The 26,734-nt window shown below is 37.1% G+C and overlaps 1 pseudogene across 1 annotated transcript; it reads right to left on the reverse strand.

Annotated features, from left to right (window-relative positions):
• Positions 1-11,299: 11,299 nt before the first annotated feature.
• Positions 11,300-13,305, reverse strand: LOC104600856 (RING-H2 finger protein ATL16 pseudogene; annotated as a pseudogene). The gene has a single exon (XR_016083651.1). The product of XR_016083651.1 is annotated as an RING-H2 finger protein ATL16 pseudogene (transcript).
• Between the last annotated feature and the right edge of the window lie 13,429 nt (positions 13,306-26,734).

Consider the following 26,734-nt stretch of genomic DNA (forward strand, 5'->3'; position numbering starts at 1 on the left):
ATGTCAGATATAGAATGCCTTGGGGCCCAGTTCCATTGGCTGTCTCAACTTAAATTAAAAGATTTAATGAGAGATAATGGGCAATGGGGTGAAATTAAGTTAAAAGAAAAATTTTCATCTTGAAATTATTGAACATATTGAGGGTCCGTTTGGTTTGCAGTAATAGGGGTCTAGAATCGGAATCGGAATCGGAATGGTCCATTCCAATTCCAGGCGTTTGGTTGGGCGGAATCGGAATCCGATTCCTATTTCGGGTGGAATGGCAATCCCCCATTTTTGGGAATGGCCATTCCTGACCCACCCCCCGGATCAGGAATCTCATTCCTGCTCTTTCGCATAAAAAACCAAAATGACAAAAAAACCCTCAAACCTCTCCCAACCCGATTCCAACTTTCTAACCCTCACTCTCTCTCTCTCTCATTACTCCCTCATTCGGCAGCTGGAGTTCAAAGTAGTGATCTGAAATTCAGAACCGAAACTCCGGTGACGGTGACAACAAGGTAAGTCTCTGTTGATTTTTTCTCTCCCATTTCCTATTCTTCTTCCTCTCCTTCTCTCTCTCACACTTTATTTTTTCATTACTCCCCAGTTTTTTCGCTGCAAACCTGACCAGACCACAGCAAGGTAAGTTTTATTTTTAATTGATTTGTTTTCATTTCTGAGTTATGCTAGCCGATTCATGATCCCTTAAATTAGAGGATACAACAGATTTTGTATTGCAATTTGGCAAGTTAAATTCCTTTTCTCATTTAAAAGGTAGTTTCTACTTTCGAGAGGTAAAATCTCTGAAAATTCCGCTCATTTTGTTTAATAGACTGAACTATATAGAGCTCAGTAGGTAGTTTCTTCTTCTTCTCTTTCTCTCCTATATTCTTCTCTTTTTTCCTTCTATTTTCTGCTATTATTCTAATCAAATTATACCATATTTATAGCCATTAGTTGCTTACCTTCTTTGATGAGATGCCCTGATGCCCATGGACCTGAAACATTTGAAGAGAGCCATTATATGAGAAGTTCATCTTTCTCGAAGAAGGAAAAATTATATAAACTGGGATATAGTATATATAATAGGGCTTTGACTGTATTGATTAGAATAGGGATGGCATATGGGTGCATTCAGGCTTAAAATAGAGAGAGCAGGTACAAGTATTTCAAAACTGCTGCTTATGGAGGTCTAGAAGCTATGGTTTGTAAAGAAAAATCTAGGCGTTCGAAGAAAAAAGTGTTATCTGGTAGGTGCCATGTGTAAGGATGGTTGCTGCTAAAATTCAAGAAAACATGAGGGTGATTTTATGTATAGTAATTTTCTTTTCCAAATTTCAGAGCTAAAAATTCGGTACTGTAATCACGTTTTTTTTCACTTGCACAACCTTATGGTTTACTCATCCAATGGTGGATCCTAGTAATCTGTGTATATGTAATATGTGGTAAGTTACAGGGTACCAGGTTGAAGTACATTGAATTATGGGGGCACCAAAATCACAACCTCCTCTTAACCTCCTTCGTTAGTTCATATTTGGGGACTCGTGCTTTTGGTCAATTGTCACATATATTAGAGCCTTATCTTCTTCCAACACTCCAAAGAAATTAAGTTGTTCTAAAGGTGGACCAAACATCTGGAAGAGGAATAGGGAGATGACACAGAACAGATAGCACTCCATTGGGGATGCTTTTCAAATTTCAAATAACTTGTCTTTCTTTGACATAGGGAGAGAGATTGATTTATGGAGAGAGGGTACTTTATTTCCTAGAAAAGAAATCTGAGAAATTCCACTAGTTTGTGCCTTAGATATGCAACCTTGAATTAGTCAAATGCTGTTAATCAAGAGTTGAAGTTAGACTTGCAATATTTCTGAGAATATGGACTTGGATGCAACCTTGAATTGTCCAAGATGAAGCTTTGTAGGTCAGCATTGACTTTATGGGGTGATTGTCCAAGATTTAGCAATGTGGACGCCAAATCTCTTTTTTCTTTCTCACCAATAGATATTTCTTATGTTTATGGAAAGCAGCTTATGTATGAATCCAATATTTGTGTAAATTAGTGATTGCTAATACTAATCCTAAAAATCTGATAATCATCACATCTCCACCAGTCTCTGAGAGCAGACTCATAAGAGAAATGCAACATTGTTTGAGAAGTACAAACAGGTGGAGGAGGCGATAAACCCACAAAGATAAGAGTGGTGCATTGGGATTTAGTGGCAACAGAATTTAAAGATGTACCTTTTAATAATTGATTAGAGACTGGTAAACAGTGGTGGGTTTCCAAAGAAGTAAACAGGTAAGAGGGATGCAATGGAGTCCACCAGATTGTGGGAAAATCAAGTTTAATTTTGATGGGTGTTGTATTAGAAATCCGGGGCTATTGAGTGTAGAGAGTGTTGTCAGAAATGTTATGCTTAGTTTTTCAGGCCCAGTGGGACAAGGGAAGTCTTTGAGAGCAGCATTGATGGCTCAAATACAAGGTTTAAAATTTCTGCAACAACAGGGGTTAAGAGATGTAATAGTGGAGGGAGACTGTCATGTGTTATTTGCTAGATGAAAGGTCAGAAACAAATGCCTTGGGAATTTAAGGCTTTGGTAAGGATGGTTATCTCACTAGGGTCCTCTCTGAATGCCTCATTCAATTGGATCCCTAGAAGCGCAAATATGTTAGCAGATTCTTTAGCAAGAGATGGAGTGGGGAGGGATTCTCTGCTATGGGGTTGCCCTGGACTGGGCTGTAATTTCGTAGAAAAGATTTCTTGGTAGGGGTGTGGGGAATTTGTTTCTGTTATATAAAGTTTACTTGTTTTAATGATGGTTGCTTTGTAATCAGTTTGACTTGATTAATGAAAATCTTCTGTAATTTATCAAAAAAAAATCACATCCTAACCTGTCCCAACCTATTTTATCCAGATACAGAAAGGACATGCCTGGATACAGTATAGATATGAAATTTACCTAAAATTTGAAGTATCCAACATGATATGGCACCCTCGTACATGTATCTGGGTATCATAGGTTCTAACCCGTTTAGGTGGGTTGGCAGCACCTACTTATTCCCTCATTCTGCTCTAAGGCTGTGTTTTATGTTATAGTGGTGGTAGTAGTTGTGCATTAATAGTTATAGCATTTTTAGCTTTAGTTTATACATTGAAAACTCATTTCTATGCATCTCAGCAACAGATTTCCTAATATAAATTTATCCAGGAGAATAGAGTGTGAAACCTCTCTTACTGAAAATTAGTGTTTGGTATTACTATCATCAGTCTTATCCCACTTAGGTGGGATTGGAAGCATCAGTAAAATTACTCTATTTTGGTCTATGAAAGGCCATACGGTACCACCATCATCAACAACAACAAAAACAACAACAATTTCATGTTGTAGGCTGAGAGATATTTTGTTGAAGATAGTCAAACCTTCCTAGATATTCATGGGAAATTATCAATATATTCCCAAGATTTTACCATGTTTAGATTGTCTCTATCTTTCTGTCTCTCTCCCTTCAGGCTTCAATTGTATCAGTGAAAAGGTGCATAAATTTCATTTCTAGGTCCCTAGAAAAATCAAATTACCCTTAGACAATAAGGAATATGTAGTAAAATGAGCACATTCTCTGAGTTGTATATTATTGTACAATGTAGAAATGAACTTGGAGTAGGACCATGCTTCCAAGTTTAAGGAAGTCAAGATTACTAAAGTCTGCCCAGACAAGAAGCTGATGGCCATCTTCAAAGCACTATCTTGGACTAAACGCAGACAATGGAGAAATGTTATCATCTTTCTGGATGCTGTATGTTATTTTGGCTTTGAAGACTAAAAGTCAAGGAGCTTCGAATCTCTGGTCTCTGTTAGCTAAAGTTAGGTCTCTTGTTGCAGTAGTCGGGCCTTTTAGACTTCATATTATGTAAATAGCCCTGCTCATAGAATGGCACAGTTTGCTAAAGCTTTATCTACTGAGTCTGGTTTGGTATTTTTTGTCTGTTGATAGAGGCTTTGATATTTCTCCTTGGTCAGAGACTCAAGGGACATTCTGGATACATTTATTTTGATAATCTGCAGTAATATATTATCTTTGTGCAGCAAAAAAACGTGACCCTTGCACTCCATCCAAACTAATGGCGAGAACTCCGGCAAAGACGATCACTCCGACAAAGACATCGGAGGTACTCCCCATCCCTCTCATCTCATCTCATCACATCACTCCATCCCTTGGCGTTCGGATCTGGCTACCTACATACATTTACCCACGACACACTGCAGCCACACATCGGGAATTTCTCCCGTACTTGTAGTATGTTGTCATTCACGGCTAGAAGTTGCCTATGCAAGGCTGGCTTTAGTGTCTTGTGGGTAGTGTCAGAAGCATATAATGGTTTCCACTTTCCAGTTCCACCCCTTTGACAAGATCTGTTGCTGGTTTATTGCAGCCAGGGGCAGAGGACCATTGCCGAAAACGAGGTGGGAGCGAGGCACAAGAAAGATGTGAGGGAAGGACTAGCGGAGACTGATCAAGGTATGAGGTATCTACCACGGCGGTGATTCCACATGTAAACAGCGTTGGTGGTTCTCACTGCTCAGGTTCGGTGTGTGAGAGATGTTCTCAATGCATGATGAGATATGCCTGCGTGAGGTCGTTGTGAGGCTTCCTATGTGAGGAGCAGATCCCACCTTTTGTGATTGGTTTTTGAAAGAATGTATTAGGAGTAACGTATCAATGATCATGCCGATTGCCGAGAGCCTGTATATAGCCCGAGCTGTGGAACGCAAGACATAAATTTTTCCCATTTATATATTTTTCGGTAAACCTTCCCATATATTGGACCTTATTAGTGAATTTTATTGTCCAAAACTCACCTTTTGTTAAATTTCTGTTAAATCATTGTTAGTGAGCATTAATAGAAGTGATCCACCTAGGCATTTAAGTATTTTACATGGCCAAACAATCCCTAAATTGGCAAGTCAACCTTATTAAATATTTTTTTATGATAAAACTACCTGTGATTACTCGAATATAATAATTGTGTACATATATTTTAAATATATGTGGGTTGAGTCAGGTTCAGGCCCAACTCTAAAATTTACGAGTCTAGTGTGGGCCTGGACCCATGTTAAAGATAATTTTGTCATAAAAAATATTTAATAAACTTGATTGGCCATTCAGATAGAGTTTGTTCATGCAAAATAATTAAATGCTTAAGGAAGGTATGTTTTGGACAATTACTCCCTGAAGGTTTTGAAAACTCATGAAGTGAGTATTAAATAATTTTCTTAGTGATTTAGAATAGAATATAGTCAGTAATCAGATTCAGATATAGTAGAATGTCTCGGGATTTCTATCTCGTTAAGTTATATTCTACGCGGTTGGTGTTGGTATATTCTTTTTATTTAAGATCCAGGTAGAGGATTATTGCTTCTATTGGGGGTGGGGGGTTGCTAATGTGCATCCTTTATGCTCTAGTAAAAAAACTTAGACCTATCCTGATATTTCACCTATATACTGAAACATCTCCTCACTTTTTAAATTAGACTTAAATCTCCTCTCTCATATTTATAAACTGTTATTTCTAAGAGAGAAAGGAAAACAACTAATATACCCCGTTTAAATTTGAAATTAAATCGATTTTTAATTAATTTAGAGAAAAATCTGCTTATCTTCATCCTTAGAACAATGAAAATTTGACCACTGACAGAACTGCATCTATCCACTAATCCCCCTATCTTTATACTTGTAAATTATTTAAAAATAATTTGAAATTAGAAATTTAACCGTAAAAGGTATGTTCCACATTCACATTTGTTTGTATACATTTGCAACAAAAAAAAAGTAATTATTTTATTTTATTTTTTATAAACAATGTCCTTTTTTCAAGGTTGCCGGTGAAGAGAGGTTTGTGTCCATGTAAGACACAATCAAGTAAGAAGAGGCAATAAAGGATATAATTGATTTTTAAAATACATTTAACTGCACGTGATATTATATTAAAGGTCCTTTCTTTCTCTACCTTTTCCTTTAAACCAAATACAACCTAATGGAGAGTTAAAAGAAAGAGGTCTTTTGTCGAGGTCTAGGTCCAATTTAAAAAGTGAGGGAATATTTTTAGTATTTACGTGAAATATAAGGGGAGACCTAAGTATTTTACCTAAGCTGTTGAATTTGGTGAATATGAAGGGTGATTTGGCCTGACCTACTACATAGCGTACACGTGGATGCGACCTGCTGATTGGATTGTGACTCAGCATTTCTTGTCACCTCAGTGGGCTAGGTCACTTCGGGTGTTTCGAGGCACTTCGGCAAAGACTGAGCTCCGAGTAGCTCAAGATGTTCCAACCTACTGAGGTGACATGTAGCAGACTTCTAGAAGCATGCCCGCTGTCTCCGAGCTCTTCAGGATCACATTGTACGACTGTAGGCCTTATCCTCATCTCGCCCGGATCAGACATACTCGATAAGCCTTATCGGATAGCACGATATCCACCTTCTATTGTGGAACGAACTCCTAACAGCATGGGCCGAGGATCTCGGAGGTGGTTTCGTGAGACTCGTGGCAATTCACTTATATAGGGGCACCATCCCCCGTAACCCAGGAACATGCGATTATTTGCATTCTAGCTATCTTACTCACAAACTTTTAGCTTGCAATCATTAAGTATTGACTTAAGCATCGGAGTGACCACACCGAGTGAGCCACCCTGGGTTCTCTGAGTTCTACTTCCTTGTAGTTTGATCGAACAACTAAGTAACTAACGTCCGAACTGCCATCTAGATAGGAGCAACCAAATCGCACACCATCAAAACCCATATTCTTTCTTCGGATTTATGTGGGGACCAAGGAAAGTTTATTTTCTTGCGTATTGTACCCATCTCCTAGGTGTGTAAATAACTTTCCTACCTAGCCAACACTTGAATGGGACAAAAGTGCCCCTTTTAATAATGGATTTTTATGACTAAAATGGTCATTGCCTTATTTACATGGGAAATAAAAGAACACGTGTAAATGCACTTACCAGGGTAAATCTTTCTTAGGAAACACTTGCCCGAATAAGTGCATTTAATCGAGTAAGTAACTTACCAAAAAGTGAATAGGGCCTAAGTCTCTAACCTCTTAACAACATGATATGTTTGAGCAAACTGGGAATTAATTTCTCATTCCTTTCAAAAGATCCAAACCAATTCATCAACCTAATTAGATCGGGGATGCAGATTTTAGGGGGCATTTTTTTTTTTGGATTTTAGAGGAGGGAAAGTTGGTCAATGGGATTTTGATTCCCATTGACCAAGAAACCCATGTTCTTCTTTCATATTTATGTGGAGATTAGTGAAAGTTTATTTTCCTAGGCATCACTTACCCCCTAGGTGGGTAAATAACTTTTCCTCGTGGGAGAAAGTTGCCAATACTTGAATGGGATAGAAATACCCCTTTTAATAATTGATCTTTATGGCTAAAATGGTCATTGCCTTATTTACATAAGAAATAAAAGAACATGGGTAAATGCACTTTACCTGGGTAAATAAGTTACAAAAAGACGAACAGGGCCTTAAGGATTTCATTTCTTACCTCCCTTGGTGGTCATTGATTAATAAGATCACCACATCCTTTTTAATGATGCCGGATACTATAATTGGTTTTGGATCATCAATCTTAAAAGCTTCAAAAACATCCCTTGTTTGGTATGCCCCTACCCTTTAGGATGTTTTAATTTTCATCGCCAGAAAGCACCATGACCCAAATTTGTCTCCCAAGTTGGAAGGAATACAAATACAAATAGGTAGAATGCAAAGCCTTATATTTTGTATGTATATATACTGTACATATTTGTCTTTATACTCTTTCCAAACCGAGCCTTAGGAAAATATTGACATTATAAACTGAGCCCGAATTTACTCCCCACAAAACTCTACATAAATTCTGAAAACCATTGCCATCCACCCATAAGAAAATGATTGGCTTTATAATTCAAGTCTGTATTCCCTTCCGCAAAACTTTGTACACACCCTGACATCCACCTGCACATTCAGAACATCTCTTGTATGTTATGTTACATTTATGGAGAAATGATGTTCCAAAGTCTAAACAGTGTTTTTGAATTATCATTGATTCGGACGATCGGACCATTCGACTTGAAAATTGTTCAGGCAACTGGTTCTGTTTTACTCTAAACCTTGTCCTTGATAAAAAACTGTTGAATTGATCAATAAACCGCTGAGTAGATAAATCATTAACCTGTTCAATGGTTTTGGCCATTTTTTTTTTTAAGTTGGAATAGGCTGTCCATTGGAAGAGGACAGTCAAACCATTGACCCGAAACAGTTCTAGTTCCGAGTTGGTTTTCAAAACCTTAATTCCAAATGTGAGGTGAAAAAGCCAGTACTTTCAGGGTTTTATCTTTTATGCATAGTTATTGTGATATTAAACCCAGGTCCACAAAGAGTCTGACTTGGCTCCAAATCTAGCCCCCAATCTTCAATAAGGCCAGATTAAACATTTAGGGTCTCTTTTCTTTTCATTAAATTAAAAAAAAAAACATCTAGTCTCTCTAAAACACATACATACGTCCATATACCGATAAGCTCTCATTTTTTTTTACCCTTAGAAACCTCTATCCAATGGACCCAATGAATTTTCTTACCAATAGAGTCATGGCCCAGCAAAAGTTCTGCTGCACCCTAATTCATCAAGACCAAGAAAACATCGTTGCACACTTGCACGTGAACCATTTCTCCTTGTTCTCAAGCAGGTCCCACATATAACATCAACAAAACATCACAAGAGCGCAAATGTAATGGGTAATGGGTAATGGGACCTACGACTACGAAGATAGAAACTGGTTTACGGAAAACTCCAAATTTTCAATTCCTGAATCGAAGGGAATATTATCAATTTTGGAATGCTTCCAAAACCATGTCAATTTTGGAATCTAAGGTTTGGCAATTTTTGAAGAGTTTGGTTGGTTTCAATTTCTGGATATATAAAGAAAGCTGAATCCCACCCAAAGTCTTTCATTGATTTAAGGGTATTTATGGGTTGGTCCGGTTTGATTGTAGGCTGTTTGGTTAATTGAATTGATTTAATTAGATTAAGGAATTGGCCACTTGAAACCGATTAATTATTAGTAAAAACCAGCCAATTCAGATGCATCCATTTGAATCAATTTATAAATTTGGTTAATCGGTTCAAAATACAGCCTAGAACTAATTTGTTAAGTAAGGAAATATGATTTGATTCGACCCAATATTTAAAACAATAAAATTAATTAATAATTGCAGTAGTATTATTAAAAAAATTTAAATTTAAAATATGATCAGTTTACATACAATCAAACTGAAACCGACCCTATATCTCCAATTGACATAATGCATGAATCAATTTGGATCGAGCTTGATTGGACTAATCGGTCTTCCCAGTCAGATTGAAGTATGGGCCCTTACGGATGCAAACGGATTGGGTTAGATTTGAATTAGAGTATATTTAAATGGATCCAATACTGTTTATGTCGGATCTGACCGGATATGATAAGACTTGATTTGAATTCGAATCCCATCGGTAAGTTGGATCTGATTCGATCTAACTTGTTTTCTTTAAAAATTAATAAATTATTAAAAGAAAAATAAAATATATTAATTTAAATAGAATAAAAACAAAAAATATAAGTATTTTTTAATTATTTTCATCATATATATACATATTTTTATAAAAAAATAAGTAATATATATATGTAAATATAATATATCGGATTGGATAAGGGGTGATCCGAATGCGAACCTATTATTCCGATCTGATCCAAAGATCCGAACATGAGTGATCCGAATTCGATCAATTGGATCTCGGATCGGATGATCCGATCCATTGGCACCTGTCCCTATGGCCCTAACGCAAGCTGAACTCACTAAAGAACAGAGAGCAAATCAAATTAGGATACCTGGTATTTCTTCATTTCCTACCTTGGGGGCATCATCTTTGATTATGGTGCACTACGTGGACACAACGCGAGGCTAAGCTGGTTGCTTGCTCACCAAGGAACCGAATAGGTGATGAGTTGAACACAAGCTCCTGAGTCCCCAGATTAAAATCAATAAATATTATTTCGATAGCAGAGCTTCTGCATCTGTATGTAACAGTAGAAATCTAGAGTTCTGGGTTTAAGCCTTCTTAATCCTATCGATTACGTACTGTAACCTCAAAGAGAGCGAGCTAAATGCATTATTTATATATGCAACTCTGCAACAAGTGAGACATGAAACCCAGTTGCCGATACCTCGAAGGAGCTGCACTTAAAAGTTGAAATCAAGTAAATTTACTCATGGAGATTTGTTTTTTCTTTACCGACTCATCAGTCATCACTCATATGCTATCCCTGGAAACAGAGCTGTCCTCATCGTTACTATTCTTTACTGAGCATTCTTCACTGAGCAGAGGTTGCATATCTCATCATCGTAAACTTCACTATTTCGTGTTTTGTTGTATTTTGTTTCCTTTCCCTGAAACCCAGCTGGACCTAATCCTCAGTCAGGGGCTCAGGGCTGCTTAAATATGGCCATACACCACAACTCTCAAGCAGTAGTCCATTAAAGGTATTAGTACTACTACGATACCCTGTTCCTAGTTACTGGCTTATTACCCAAGAAATAAAAAATTGTACTGCGCTCTTGTTTTCAGTTTTGACCAAGAAAACAAATGGAAAGAGGAATTTGGTTTTGGCCTCGGTTATGGGTCTCCTGCTGCGATCTTCCCCAGGATTCTCACAGAAAACAGACCCAGAGCAATTAGCTGTCCTCCTCTAATTTCAGTTTTGACCAAATATTTTCAACATTTTCTTGGTTGGAATTTTTGGGTTCTTTGTTTTTGAACTCACAACAGATTTTACATTAATTTTTTCCCTTATTTATTGTTCCAATTTCTGTTTTTTTGGGTAGTTCGAAACTTCAAATTCCTTTTTTTTTTTAAATTTCTTTTCATATTACAAGAATTTAAAACCATAGGGAAAAAGTTGGTCCTTGGTTCCTTTCGCCTACCAAACCAGACTTTTATTCGTTTTGGTCTAGAAACCACTGCAGATACGTATACAAAATCATCAATCATGAATTCTGCCCTTCACCAAACTATGACTCATTAGTCGAGACAAAAGAAGTAGTTGATGAGGGGGACCCTCCATTCTTATAGTTTCTAGTGCAGTACTCTCTCTCTCTCTCTGTCATGCCCTTGTAAAGGGGAGAGAAAGGGATCAACCACAATTATCAATTAATATCATTCATGGAAAGGTTGGAATTTAAAAGGAAAAGGCCTTATCCACAGAGAGTGCTTTAAGCATTAATGCTTATAATCATGTTCATGATTCAATTAGCACAAACTTGACAAGCTTCTAATCTCATGCCAGATACACCCAAAAATCCAATTTTTTCTATACACTCAATTTAGTCTTGTTTATATCACAAACTATTCCTTAAAGCTTCCTAATTCCAATATCTATATCTCAGAAAACAAAAGATGAAAAGAAAAGTGGAAAACAAGATTAATTTCTCTGCCTTAGGGCTCGAATTGGAGAGGAAGAATTGCGCTTCTAGATCCTCTGCCATGGCCAAACGAAAAGAACGACCGGCGGATTCTGTTGCTACAACCTTCACTAGGACTGACTTCATTGGGCTGCCTGTTCTGCCGTATGATCTCTTGAACAGAGAGGTAGAACTGCCTGTCAGCCGAAGAGTCCATGGAAAAAGATCTCCTGATGGGTGTGATTGAGAACTGATCATCTTTTCCCCTGACATCAATGCACTCATCTCCCATGCTTGTAATATGATGGAACTTCCTAGGTTTCTTGTTCAGAAATTTCTGCTCAAATTTCCTGGGTGAAGGACTAACCTCTCGGGCTGGGCCCAGAAGCTCCCCTGAACTTCCTGATTCTTGATGCCTGTGAGCTGTTTGACCTCCATTCTCTTCATTCCTCAGTTCAATTACTACAAAATCCTCATCACCACCCATGAGAGTCTCTGTAAATGGGTGTGGATCTTGGGGAGAAGGGGTGGGGGCAATGATTTGACCAATCGGAAACCGGGCTGTTGTCGAAATGCTTGATCGGCAGAGAGGGCAATTGGCATTGCTCTGGAGCCATATATCAATGCAATCGATGTGGAATGCATGGGCACAATTGGGTAGAATTCTTAGTTTCTCTTCTTCTTGGAACTCATTCAGGCAAACTGCACAGTCGAAGTAACTTTTCTCTTCACCTTTTCCTCCTCTTTTGAACTGAAAAACTGGTATTGCACGGATCAGAGATTCATCAAGACCACGGTTCTCTGTCGCTTGAACGTAGGCCATTAGTGGGTCTTCATGTCTTCGAGCTTGAGACATAGAAAACCGTCTCAGGAGATCAAAACGGTGCCAAGTCAAGCAGCATTTGATCACAAAGACATAGTAGCTCACTAGTAAGAAGGCTGTGGTCAGGATTCCTAGTATTGCAATGGCTAAGATGGGGAAGCTCGTGTCTGAAGAAGGAGAGGAGGGATGATAAACCACGTTTGCTTGGTTTTCCATAAGAGGGGGAGTTTGGACATGCTCAAACAAATATCCATGTCCTGGATCCATAAGAAATCAAAGAAGAGAATCAAACTGGTCTTAAAAAGAGAAGCAGAGGATTTTGGTTGAAGCAGAGCTGCAGAAGGAATCAGATTGATTGGTGGGTTTTCTAAGATCTCGAAACAGAAAGAATCATAATAGTGGGAAAAAGGAAGAAAAAACTCGGAGAGATGATTGAAGGTTGTGAGGGGAAGAAAGAAAAAGGAAGAAGAAAACGAAATAAACCTACTTGCCCAGGTGGGAGAATGGAAAAACTGAAATGGAGGCCATTAAACGTAATTCTAAGAGCAAGAGAGAGGTTGGTTAAAGCTGTGACAGCAAAAGGGTTTCTTAGCATTTCAGAAAGAAGGATATCCTACATATATATAATTAATGAGGAAACTTGAGGGAATGGCATTATAATGACCTGTAATTCTCCCAACTTGCATACACAAAAAGGATGAAAGAGATGGAAAGACAAAACACCAAAGGGACTTGCTGAAAAGAAGCGGATTAAATGAGAAAAACTGTAGACAGAGACACAATCTTTCCGGGGATTGAGAAGGTTGTTTCTTTTCAACTTTTAAGAAGGAGAAGAATACAGAGTATACAGGATTGATAAAGCTAAAGAGATTCCCCCTGGCTGGTCGTCTTCTCGCGTTTTGTATATCAACGAGGAAAAAAAAAATTCAGATTTCTGGAATATTATAATGACACAGCTGTTTGAATCGATTTTTTTTTCCTCCAGTGCACAGCATGGTAGTTTGGTTATTCTCACGATATTTTATGTGTAACGCAACCAACGTACATTAAAATATTACAGTATCTGTCTAGTGAAGTCTAAATTCTAGAATTTTGGTTTCTCATTATCAAATGGGTACTCGATCCAATGGCTCTTATAGATTCTGTTCATTTGATTTTGATCATGTGGCTGGTACCTGATTAAATGATTTGAAGCTCCCCATCAACGGCTGGTACCTACCCTGTTGTGAAGAGCAGTAATGGAGATTAATTTCCAGAGCTTCCAATGGGGGAGAGAGAAAGAGAATCATCTTCTAATTAAGTTGAGAATTTCGGAGCAATTTCTCGTGAGAAAGCAAGAATGATGATTGAAGCAGATAATTGTAATGAAGTGGGTCCAAAGGCTCCACTGTTCTGTATTGTATTTTCTGATGAAAAGTCAAAGACTCGAAACCGAATACACGAGAAAACAAGTTAAAGAAAGTAACAGAACCGACAGTCTCTCTGTGTGTCAGTACATGGTGGAGAAAAAAAAAATTTGCGTGAGGACTGGAGTCACCGGACAGAGCTACTCAGAGGGAAGAGGGAGAGAGACAGAGAGGGTGGGACACAAGGAGGAATCAAGGCTGTTTTGAGTTAAAGTGGGTGTCACCCTTTTAAGTCCAGAGCATTGAACCTGACGGTTCCTTTCAAAAACATACAATTCTTAGTTCACATCACATCAAGCATTTGGGACAGTGAAACCCAAAAATCAAACCAAAGAAGAAAAGGGTGCCTAACCCAAATCAAATAAAGTAAGAAACAGAATCCCAATTGATGTTGAAACTTCATTGTTCATACTACAAACTTTGGATCTTAGTTCCATACTTCATACATGACAGTGGATACAGAATAAGTGTAGCTTTAATTATTTTTACGAAAAATAATTCCTCTGTGCTGACTTATGTGGCCCACAAGAAAGTGATAGATAATTATGTGGTGGGCCAATGTCTCCTTTACACTATAAGCCAATTGAATGATGGAACATGCGTAAAAGAGGGGAAGAGAAAAGAACGGTCAAGATTTGCTAATCAAGTGAAGCAGCTGCGGCAGATGATGGCGTGTCCCAAATTGATAATTCAAATATTCTAATTGATATTTGACTTTGTGTTTGGCAATTATATATCATTATTAGGGCCAAACAGACATACAAACTCAGAAGGTACGCGGACCCGTGACCGTGAGGTGAGTGAATCAAGAGACCTTAGCGCCCTAATTCCTTTTTCTTCTTCTCGTGGCGACGGTGCAAAACTATTAAGTACTAAGGGCTCCTTTTATTTATTAATTTGATATAATATTGTTGTTCTAGTATGAGTGTAAAAGGTCCATGAGACTTGTTTGTCAATCAAAGACAGCAGAATTTATTGAATGATTGAAAGACTTGTGAGGGAAGATAGAAAGGAGGAGAAGTTCACACCGGTCATCGTGAGAGTTTATTGGAGTGGATTATTCATTATTGTCCGGATTTAGAACCCGTTTGGTAGGTTGAGCTCAAGATTCAGTTAAGCTGGTTCAGTTGCTGTCAAGCTTTTTTAATAAGTGGGTTATTGAAAATAGAAGTGGCAACCAAAATATAACATGTTTGGTTAAAATCCAGATAACCCAAATTGGCTGTCACTTGTCAGCCAGTGATTTCAAGGACTGTCCATTTCAGCTTCTTTGATTGAATTATATATATGGGGATCGTTTAAAAACAACTGGGCCAGTGTAGTTGAACCTTCAGTTCAGCACTCGCAAACGGACATGCCCTGGTCTACAAGTAAGTTTGACTTGCAGTGTGCAGCTCATGAGTCATGACTAAGCCCCATTCGGCCATTGTCGTTGTGGTTGCCATCTCACTATCAATTTGATGACCTCCTAGAGGATAAGTCATTAATCTGACGGTTACAATCATTTGGGCGGTTTGGATCGATGAATTGAGGAAGGGAGGAGGACCACAGATGGCGACTGACGAGTGGGTCGAATACAATAAATGGGTCCACATGGGCCATTATATTTTTGCAGTTTCGCAGTTTTAGTTGTGGGAGCGTGGAGTTGCAGAGTGCAGACATCTCTCAAATGAAATCTCAACATGTGGTTCAGATATGTATTCGTTTGGCCGAGTGAAACCGGTAATGTTATAGATGGTTAATCTGACTTTCTTCACTAAGCTTGCCACGTGGCAAGAAAGTTTGAAAACCTCAACCGCAAAATAAGGGGCTACCGACATCCTCAGCAACCACCACGTGTCTGTGTCTGTTGCCCGGTAGAATTCAATATTGATGTCAGGTGCTGTGCTTACGTAGTATCATCGGTCAGGCAGTCACCACTCACCACTCACCACTCACCAGCACAATCACATGCACACGACGAAGCTGCACGCACGTCGTCGTGTGCACGAGCACGACGGCTCTCGAGTCTTGAAAGCTAATTTGGTTGGGAAAAGTGCTGTTAAAGTCAGAGAAGGGAAGAAGAACAGCTTGTCCTTCTGATGAACGTTCTAGATTGAATCTCAGTGTCTTTTTTTATATTTTGGGATTTACCTATTACTTTTTGGGAAGTAGAGACTTTTACCATTCAAAAAAGAGATCCTTGTGCACGTGTTAACACGTGCTTTTAGGCCGTCAATCTTTGACCTTGAATGTAGTAAACCGTTGACACATTCAAATGTTGACCAAAGATCATTACGTTATGGGCAATTCTCATTCCTCAGTCGGTCAGTCCACAGTCCACACTACATCACTGCATTAAATAACCGGAGCATATTACAACACTGCCACACTGCGCTGTGCAGTCAGAGGCACTACATTCATTAATTAATTTTAAATTAGAAAATATATTTGTAAAAAATAAAAACTAATTTCCTTTTGGCTTGACAGTTGGCCCGTGTCCTGCCCACTTCAGAGAAATAGAGAGAGAGAGAGAGATTTTACATACTGCCATTTACATGAATGGGTGAATTTGTATATCAGTACAATCGCATTACATTGCAAGGAAAAAGGGGGAAGAATAAGATTCAAATTTTTATCATTTACTTGTTGAGATTCCACATTTTGCTCTCTGTTTATGGTTTTCCTCATTATGCTGCGTTTGTCTCTTCATAAAATTTTCTTCAATTGGAATATTTTAATTATTATTTCTATTCCTTTTACTTTGTTTTCTATCCCTTTTTATATGTTTCAAATGACAAAGCAAATACAATTTTCATCGCAAAAGAGATGAAAATATAGCCCAATTACTTCAGCCTATAAAAAATTTCATCTATTTTGTATTGAAAAAAAAAGAGTTCCAAAATAATGGATTGGTTCACTTTCACATTAGGGATTTTAGAAATTTAAGGAAAGGAGAATTATTAGGTGGAAATATTTCTTAATTTATTTACAAGATAGGACAAAGTAGGCTGTGTTTGGTTTGATAGAAAATAATAGTGAAAGAAAAAGGAGGGAAAGCTCTTAACAAAGAAACATAAATTCCTTGAGAAATTTCCCTTAACTCTCTTTTTCTTTCTTATTTTCTATCAAACCACACATAGTCAAAATATTTAGCAAACTCTTTAACCCTATTTTTCTCTTATTTAGGCTTTGTGCTTTTAATATGTAAAGTGGATGAAAGTTTTTAATGTCAAAATCAAGGTTTTTAAAATGGAACTGGACAACAAACCGGATCTTGGGTCGAACCGAACAGATGACCCATTTTGACAAAAAAAAATTAAAAAACGATCAAAACCGTTGAATGGTTCAACTGCCCGGATCAACGGTTTGTTGACCAAATCAATATTTTTTGACAAAATTTTGGTTTTGGGGAAAAATGGAACCAAGTCACCTGACCGATTCCTGATTTTTCCGATTTAATTGTCCGGTCCAATCTAGTTTTGAAAACCATGGTTAAAATATTTAGGCTTTTCTTTTTCACATCAAAGCAAATTACAAAATAGGTTGAAAACAAAGCTCCCATTGTACAAATAAGGTTGAAATAACAATAACTGGAGCATTTGAGTCTAACACAATTTTTGTCCATTTTAAAGAGAGAATTGCAACCTTAGCACAAGATGTTTCCATAGGGAGGGTAGTCATTCAAAGTATATTTTTGAGGGAATACATAACCTTGCTTCACTTCCAAAAGAAGTTTTATTTTGCTTCGCTGCCATGTTGGCATCACGTCAGCAAATTGGGAATCGCCAATTACAAGGCTGTTTGGTTAGGCAATTTTGACAATTTTTGGGTAATCCATGAAAAAATGGTCACCATTTCCAGTGATTCATCGATTTCCAACCGATTGTTTTTCAAGTGATCACATGGCATCCAACCGATAGTGATCTAGTCATGGTTTTCAAAACCGGACCGGACTGCATGGTTGGACCAGAAAAACCAGAAACCCGGTTAGGTGACCGGTTCCTTTTTACCCAGAACTGTTATTTTTCCAAAAGTTGTTAATTTGGTCAGCAAACCGTTGGCCCAAGCAATCAAACCATTTGAACCGTCCAACAGTTTGACTATTTTTTATTTTTTATTAGAACGGACCATCTGTTTGGTTGGAATGGTCAGATCATTTGACCCAGGAACCAGACCCCTAATTGGTTAGTTGTCCGGTTTAGTTTTAAAAACCTTGGATCTAGTGCTTCACAAAATCACCAGTATGCTCCAATTTGCAGGAAAAACCCTAATTTCCCAACCTTTCTTAGAAAAGCTACGAAGGAGAGGATACACTGCTGCTCCAAAGTCGGTCAATTCCTTGCTTCTTTATTCGTGGAGTACCAACCACTCGTCGCTGTAAATGATCACCGACGACAGGTGGTTATAGTAATAATTTTTTTTTTTTGTCTTTTTCCCTCTTTTTGAGTTTTGAATAGGGTGAACCACCACTACAATGGATGGCCAGAAGCTCCCCTGTTCAAGAATGATATGAAGCTAATGCTTTATGTTCCTTTTCAAGATTTAAAGGCTATCTTGCTCCATTCAACTTTGAAGGAATAACTCACTGCCGATATGTTTTTCAACCTTCAAAATCTTTAATTTTGATCCCAATGGTTTGTAAAAACCAGCTTGAATGCTTTGTATTAACTAAGCTTTTAGTAGTTATTCTACTCAAAGGGGCTCTTGACCAAATCCCAGTTTGATGGTAAATTGTTTAGTCAATCCTAGAGATGTAACTGAATCTATGCATATCCAAATCGATCTGAAAATATTTTTCTCCCTAAAAAATTTTCAGAAAACCAATGCCTAAGAAGGAATATGTAATATGATAATAGCTAGTGTTTTCTTAGTATGCTCATGTGCAATAATTCCGTTTCTTCCTATCAAAATTTTGTGCTTCTGTTTGTTGAGATATAGGCTTTTGCATATGACCAACATTTTTTTTTAGAAAACGTAGAATAAATTTTTATTGATTGAAAGGAGAAATGATGCAATACAGAAAAAAGCCTTAGGCTTAGTTTGAAAGGAGTACAAATGCAAATACGTAGAGTGCAAAACCTTACATTTTGTTTTATTTTGTATGTATTTGTACTGTACATATTTGTATTTGTACTCCTTCTAAACTGAGTTGGAAGCTCTAGAGTGGATCCATAATTGTTGTGAAGTTGTTATGAATGATAACAAAAATCTACATTTTTTACCATCTTTGATAAAATTTCTGCATTTTCTGAATTAATCAGCAAATTCATGTTATTCTTCATGAGTTTTCTGCAAAATTCTGCCTTTTTTTGGTATTTTTAAGAGCTTTCTGCAATGTCATTCAATTTCCTGCATTTTTTTTGCACCTTTTGGTTATTTTCAACAATTTTGTACCTTTTTCTGCAAATTTCTATAATATTTCTACATTTTTTTTTGCAATAATCAACAATTTTCTGGTATTTTTTTCATGAGCTTTCTACAAAAGTCTGCTAATTTCTAGTAGTTCTCTGCAGTTGCTGCATATTTTCTACAATTTTCTACTATTTTAGCAATTTTGTACATTTTCTCTGCAATTTCATGCATTTTTTGCCACCATTTCTGGGGAATTTTTGTAATCTCTGCAGTTGTATGTAATTTTGATATGGATTTACCATTTGAGCCATAGATTGTATCTAAAATATGAGAGTGCAACATATTGAATACTAATTCCAACGAAAAGAAAATTCATCCTTGAGAATCATTATCAAACAACAAAGTTTGGTGATTTTTGAAAAATCACAGACTGCATTTGATTGAGGTGTAAATTCAAATTTTACATGATGGGCAATGTGAACCAATTTAATGATCGATGGAAATTGGGACTGGTTGATTTTGCAAATTTACACCAACCATATTTGGTTGTCTAAGGTGTAAATTAGATGGAATTATTTGTCATAGATGAAAAACTGGTTTTGGGAATGTAATGCTCCAAAGGGAGAATGGACATAACGTCTAAATCTCTGAGGTGACCGAGAGGCAGAGCGATGTCCAAGTTGCATTGAGCATTACATTCCAAACATTATAAGATTGATAAAATATCACCAGATCTGTTTGCTGAACCTATGTTTAGATGACTTGTCAACAAATCTGAGACGGATTGGCAACATTCGCTCAGATCCGGTGACAAACATATAGATCTGACTTCATTTGGCCAGAATAATGTTTATAGTAGACCTTGTTCGTTGCGAGATAGGGACGATGATGTTTATAGTGTCTTCTGTATGAGCAGACCTTCGAACCTTCAAGAAAGAGAATGAGAGAGAGAGAGAAAGATCTAGGGGGGGGGGGGGGGAGAGAGAGAGAGAGAGAGAGAGAGAGAGAGAGAGAGAAACTACCAGATGTTTGACAAAGAAGTAGTGATGCCGGCGAGAGAGAAAAACAGTAGTTGAAATGGAGTAGACGGAGAATGAAGGAGAGAGACGTGAAGGTTAGAGGAGTTTTACTTCGATAATTTGGATGTATATTTTACATTGATTATCGGTGTAAAGAGAATTCAAAGTGGAGTTTTACACCAATTTATGGGATAAAATTACACAATTTCCAAACGCATGTAAAATTGAACTGGGATATAAAATTTATCCCGGTTCGATTTTCCACCTCAAACAAATGCGACCTAATTTAAAAAATCACCAATGTTTGAAAAATCAATAAGAAGGAAGGGATTTGCACCATCCACCATTTTGGGGGGCATTTGGGATGTAAACCTGGATTTGGATCTCAAAAAGACCGGATTCAGTTGTAATCAGATTGGATCTCGCTTTTGAGTCCACCTCAGTCCAATCCAGTTACGATCCTAGTTGGATTAGGGCCGGATCTAGGGGATGGTAGAGGGAGGCCACTCCCTCCCTCTTATGCCTCTAAAAATCCCATAATACCCTTTTAAATCTTACCTATATTTTGGAACCCCTTCTTATGTTTACTAGCTTTTGGCCCCCTATCTATGCTTACTAGTTTTTGGCCTCCCTCTATAAAAAAATCCTATCTCTACCCTTGAGTTGGATAGTATTAACAATGCATATGCATCTGTCTATATATAACATGAACATACTTTTATTGACAAAGCTGGTTTAAATATTACATTTTCATTTAAGGCTCATACTTTCATGTATCATGGAAGTTATTTTGATTTATTTTATTACTAATATCAATTTTGTTTCTAATTCAATTTAATGATAAAATATGATTTTGGTATTTTTGTGTTGTAATTTACTTTATTACTGATATAAATATTAGAATAGAATGGTGAAAAAGGATTCATGTAACAGATCCTGTTGGAGAAAATGGGGTCACTGTAACTTTGGAGGAGAAGCTCTGAGGCGCGTTTGAAGACACTGTCTTTAGAACGTTATTTGCTCCCACTCAGTTTTACTGAGTTTGCTGTTGGGTTACAGGCAAATTCGTTCCCAGGATACAACAGAGCCTTGGGTGAGAATCTGCAACCAGCAAAGTTAAAGAGTCTCCAAAGAAACCTTCCGTGAGACTGTAGCAGACCAGACTGAGAGAGAGAGAGAGTGAATTTCGAAATTCTGTGTTTTGGAATCTGATTCATGCTCCTTAAATAATTTGTGAAGAGGTATGAAGAAAAGGTAGGTGCTGGTTTAGAGAAGACACCTTGAACAGTCACAATTTCAAACATTGTGACTGTTTAAAAAGTAGTTAACAGTTAGTAACTGCTAACTTTGAATTGTGCCTCTTGATCACACCCGATCGAATCGTGACCGTTGATCTCATCAATGGTGATCAACGATCAGCAACACACCAAAACCAAAGCCGCCCATCGCGAGCCACGCGGGTGCGTGCGAAGTGCGAGCAAAGTGCGCCTCTAAAGCGCCTCATTGCACCGCACACACGTGTTGCGCAGTATCAAATTCCCATACTCTCCTTTACTAATTCTAAGGAGTGTAAATCAGCTCCTATTGAAATACTGAAAACAAAACTTATAATTTTCCAATGTGGGACAAGTTCAAAATTGGGTTTTGTAAGAGAAAAACTGATTTTTCAATCAAGTGTGCAGGTGCAATTTCTCATGTAATTGACCAATCAAACCCATTGGATTTAATCTCTTATGAGATTAAAATCCAACATATCCCATATAGTTGGGAGTATGACCCGAGTCGACCAAAATCTAATGGATAAAATTAGATCCAAGTCTGAATGTTGATTGGGTCATATTCAAGTCCTAGATCGAAACTGAATCTAATTAGTTATAGTCCTAGCTATGGCTCATTTTCCATTCTTTGTGGCTTGGAAACAAAAAGAAATGGGAGTAGCTTCTCTTTCAATATCATAAAAAGTAGTATTAGCTGATAAGAGTGTAAGTACATGTAGCTCGTCATCACTGGAATTGCAATGGAAGCCTTGGATAAGGATTGCATAGAGAAACCCCAACTGTAGAGAATATATTGGTCAGACTGGACAAGATGATAAATAGTGTTAGAGGTAGTAGAGTAATTGAGACACCTCTGTAATAGTACAATGACACTTTACCAAGGCAATGTAAGGCTCGTACACTTGCAATGAGAACAGAATGTCATCCAAGACTTGTGATGAGAATAAAATTCCTTTTGTAAATTGCAATGAGCATAAAATGCTATCTGAGACTTATGATGGTCATAAAATGACATCGCAAGCCTGTGACGAACACAAAACACCATTAGTACCCTGTGATGAGCATAGAATAGAAGCCCACACTATGGTGAATGGTAGATGAAAACCAAAACCGACAATACCTATTCACATTCAACATATGTGTCTTATAGTCACCGTGAACTGTAAATGAGGCACATCGAGGATGACTAATGAGATATTTGGATATGCCATCTGATCAAGGACTTTGTCCCCGACATATGGCCGCTAGAGAACCCATGAAGGGATGTAGCCAATGCGTGTTATGTGAGAATCTTTAGGAGAAAGGAATCTTTATTCCTGGAGGATCTCGTTGGACATGTGGTGAAATTCTAGTAGAGTTTGTTTGATAATTGATGTAAGGACAAATATCCCTTTTCCTAATAGGAAAATGTCTCTTTTAGACTCTTCTCCTTATAACATCGGGATTACCTCTATAAAAAGGAGAAGAAACAAGCCGTGGGACCTGAGAATTCTTAGGATTCACTAACCAAAAAAAAAAAACCCTAGCCTTTCTTTCTCCAAAGAATTAAGCCTACCTGTAATCCTGACCTAAGACCAATCCCATCTTCATCCTTCAAGGAGACCATTCCCTATTGCTTTACCACCTCACTTACAAAGAGTTTTCCTAATATTTCTCATAGTCTCTATTTGGTTTATTATCAAAAAAATAAGAGAGAAATAGAAAGTAGAGGGAAAGTTCTTAGGAGGCTTTATACATTCCCTTGAATTTTTATTTCATTTTTTGACAAACCAAATACAACATTATGAATGTATTTGGTATCATTGCCGTTTCTTCTTGATAGGTTTGGGGCTGATCAATACAAATTGGGGGACATGTCTTGTCACATCACATGAAAAGACTCATTTCAACTAGAGAATGCAAGTGCCATTGCCGTTATTGGTAAAACAACAAATTTGAGGATGCAACTCTAAACAACAATGATTGATCTCCCACATGCAATTTTTAGTAGAAATGACTCTCTTATATGATGTAACAACATATATTTTTACCAATTTGTATTGATCAACCCCAAAATGTTTCAAGAATAAATGTCATTTGTACCAAAAGCAACCTAAGGATGCTAATAAGTTAGGTTGATCCAATTGAACTAAGGGTCTGTTTGGTTTACAGTTGGAATTGGAATTGAAAATCATTTAGAATTGGAATGGTCAATCTATTTCCACAGTTTGTTTGGTTTAGACAGAAATAGAAATGAAAATTAGAATCACTAGGAATGGGATTTCATTCCCAAAGGAGGGGGAGGGAATAGCCATTCCCTCAAATAGGGGAATGCCATCCCACCAAGAATATGAATGAGGTTCCAGTTTCGTCAAACCAAACAGGAGGAATCGGAATAGCACATTCCGATTCCGATTCCAGACCCCTATTCCCGTGAACCAAACACGACCTGAATTCATTAAACCCCTTTTAACAATGTCTACATTTTAGTCCCAATTATGATAGGGTTTTGGACTAAATTGGAACCAATTATATATGTATATACATTGTATATAACACATGACAAAGGTGGCTCCAAATTAATTAGTTATATATTTTTTCTCATTATTCGCCCATACTAGGTCATTATTTTAACCATGAAGGAAAAGTAGAGAGAGAAGAGAGGTGACTATTAGCAATTAAAAGCATTTGAATTCTAATTGAATCTTATTGGATCAGACCTAATATGGGTCTGTTTGGTTTGGGGTCAGAATCGAAATTTTTCGAAATCGGAATTGGAATGGCTTATTCCCATAGTCTCTTTGGTTTAGACCAAGGTTCAAACTATCGATACGATATGCCCCATATTGAACATATCGTATTTTATCTTTTGATTTCAATATACCTATTTACAGGTGTTTTGGGACCCCATTTATTTCAATAAAAAACACTTAAAAATCATCTCTAGAAATCAAATTTTGAAAAAAAAAACTAAAAAAAAGCATTGAGCGTTGAGTTTTTAGTACTGATACACCCCTAGCAATACACAGGGGCATATCGATGCTTTGAATCTTGGTTTAGACAAGAATATGAATGGAAATTGGAATTAGTAGGAATGAGATTTCATTCCCAAGGAAAAGGCAGGGAATGACCATTCTCTCAAATGGGGGAATGCCATTCTAGCAGGAACGAGAATGGGATTCCGGTTCTACCCAATGAAACAACTGGATATTCCAATTCTGATTCCAGTCCCTTATTCTTGCAAAGCAAATGAGGCCTAAGTTCAATTAATAATAGGCATGAATTTGCATCCTATGGATAAAGTAGGTTTGGATGGATAATAATGGTGGGTAAAATAGGTTTTCTGAAGAAGTAGGGGATAATCTTGTTATTTAAAATTGTAAAAGGATAATTCATGGTTTAAAATAACATGCAAGGATTTAATGGTCATATACAATTATTTTGTATTGCATTTGGAGGATATTATGGACATTTTAAAATTTCATTAAAGTTTGAATTTGCAAATTTGCAACTGATAAATAATTTTTGTAGAACAAGGAAAAAGAGATCTCAACACCTTAGAACTTAACCTTCTATATGGATAAAGAGTTCAGATCGATTTACCAAACAACAAAAACCCCAAAGGTCATATCTATAGAAAGGGTGTTTTTTGTATTGATTGGAGACCAGGTAGCTTAACCTGACATATTGACCGTCCTAGTTTCTTTTAACAAGGAAAAGGATTTGGTATGAATTGTTGTATCTTTGTTGTTTTATTGTTGTACAGGGGTCTTCTAATGTTTTTTCTTTTGTCTTTTTTCACACGCTATATATTCCAACATATGTATATGACAAGATTCTTAAATAAATTCCTATTTTAAATTTTAATTTCAAGTGTCTTTTCATTTTTCATTTTCAGTGTCTATTCTCATTTTAAAGTGTCATTTCATTTCAAGTGTATTTTAAATATGTCTTTTTTACTTTAAAATTAAGGGCAAATTTCTTAAACTATCCTAAGGTTTAGGAAATTGACTAACTATATCTTTATTGTTTTAGTATTGTTTTAAAGTATCCTTACGGTTTCTGACAATTAACTAAATCTTTCTAAAGGCCAACCTATGTTAATAGAAGGATTAAAAAGACTATTTTGCCCATCACTTTTCTTTAAATTTTCAAAATGAAACTTTCGACAATTTATTGAAAATGATTATTTCAAATAAGGAGGTGGACCCAAAACCATGATTTGAGAATGAGACCAAGTAGAAGCATTTCCCACTGCTTGTATGTTAGATTCCGTTGCCGGTAGTGGCGGCATTGTTAACAAAATACAAAATTGCTCCCAGCAGTATCAACGACATCAGATTTGGTTGACTTCCACGAAGTCTGCCGAGAAATTTGAACTTGTAAAAATCAAAGGACCTGCTACATTTCTGCAAGAGAGCTAATGAGTAGAAAGTTTGTTTGGATTTTAGGGATTGAGAAAGAACTAGTAAAAGGAGAAGAGGGGAAAAAGAGTTTTGTTTAAGGCAACATGGAATTGGCAATACTAAAAATGGTGTGACGGGGAGCAGAGTGCACAAGCTTTTAACGCCGCTAGAAGTTGTAGCGGTGGCAGTGTTTTAGTTGTAGCGCAATTTTTTCAGCTCATTTTGACTTAGTGGTGGTTCTTTTCACCTCCTTATGAGGTGGGACCATACTAATAAAGGTAAAAAAAAAGAAAAGAAGAAAAAGACAAAAAGAAAGGAATGGAAAGTCAAGAGACTTTTTTTGTATTGGCTTGCAAGCCAATATGTCCTTGGCTAACCAACGAATTGGAGAGAGCTCACTTCTACTCTCCACTCTCTCAACTCTAACAACTTTTTAGAAAATATGAGAGAACAGGAAAGAGATTTAGAGAAAAGGTTTTTGGGAAGAAGAAGAAGAGTTATAAGGGCTGAAACAAAGAAGACAAATCCGATTTCAGCATTTCTTCTTGCTTCCATTGCTGTGCTTTCACCTTTGTTAAGAGATTTCATATTTGTTATCTATCTTAATGATGTTTTTTGTTATTGGTATCCAAGAGCTTTCTTGATGTTCATCATCTAATTGTAGCTAGATAGAAAAACATTGTACCCCATTACTATTGCTGATAGTGGATGATTTGGACTTTGGTCCCGTGGTATTTACCCTCGCATTGAGGGGTTTTCCACCTAAAAACTTGGTGTCTACTATTGTTGCTTACTTTGTTTTATTACTGCTGCATGCTTGATATTTGTGGTTAAGATCTTTCTGATTTTTCACAAGGAAAAATATAGAGATTATTCCCAACATTCTTAACAGTATAGCAGAGAGCTTGTTCTTCGTTGAAGGTCTTGGATATTAGAGATGAAGCTGAATCTTGCAACTCCCTAACGAACATTAGAACAATGAATGTGTTTGTCATAAGAACATTAACCCTT

Source organism: Nelumbo nucifera, chromosome 3 (assembly GCF_055504915.1).
Source record: "Nelumbo nucifera cultivar China Antique chromosome 3, China Antique-T2T, whole genome shotgun sequence".
In the NCBI taxonomy this organism is placed as follows: Eukaryota; Viridiplantae; Streptophyta; class Magnoliopsida; order Proteales; family Nelumbonaceae; genus Nelumbo; species Nelumbo nucifera.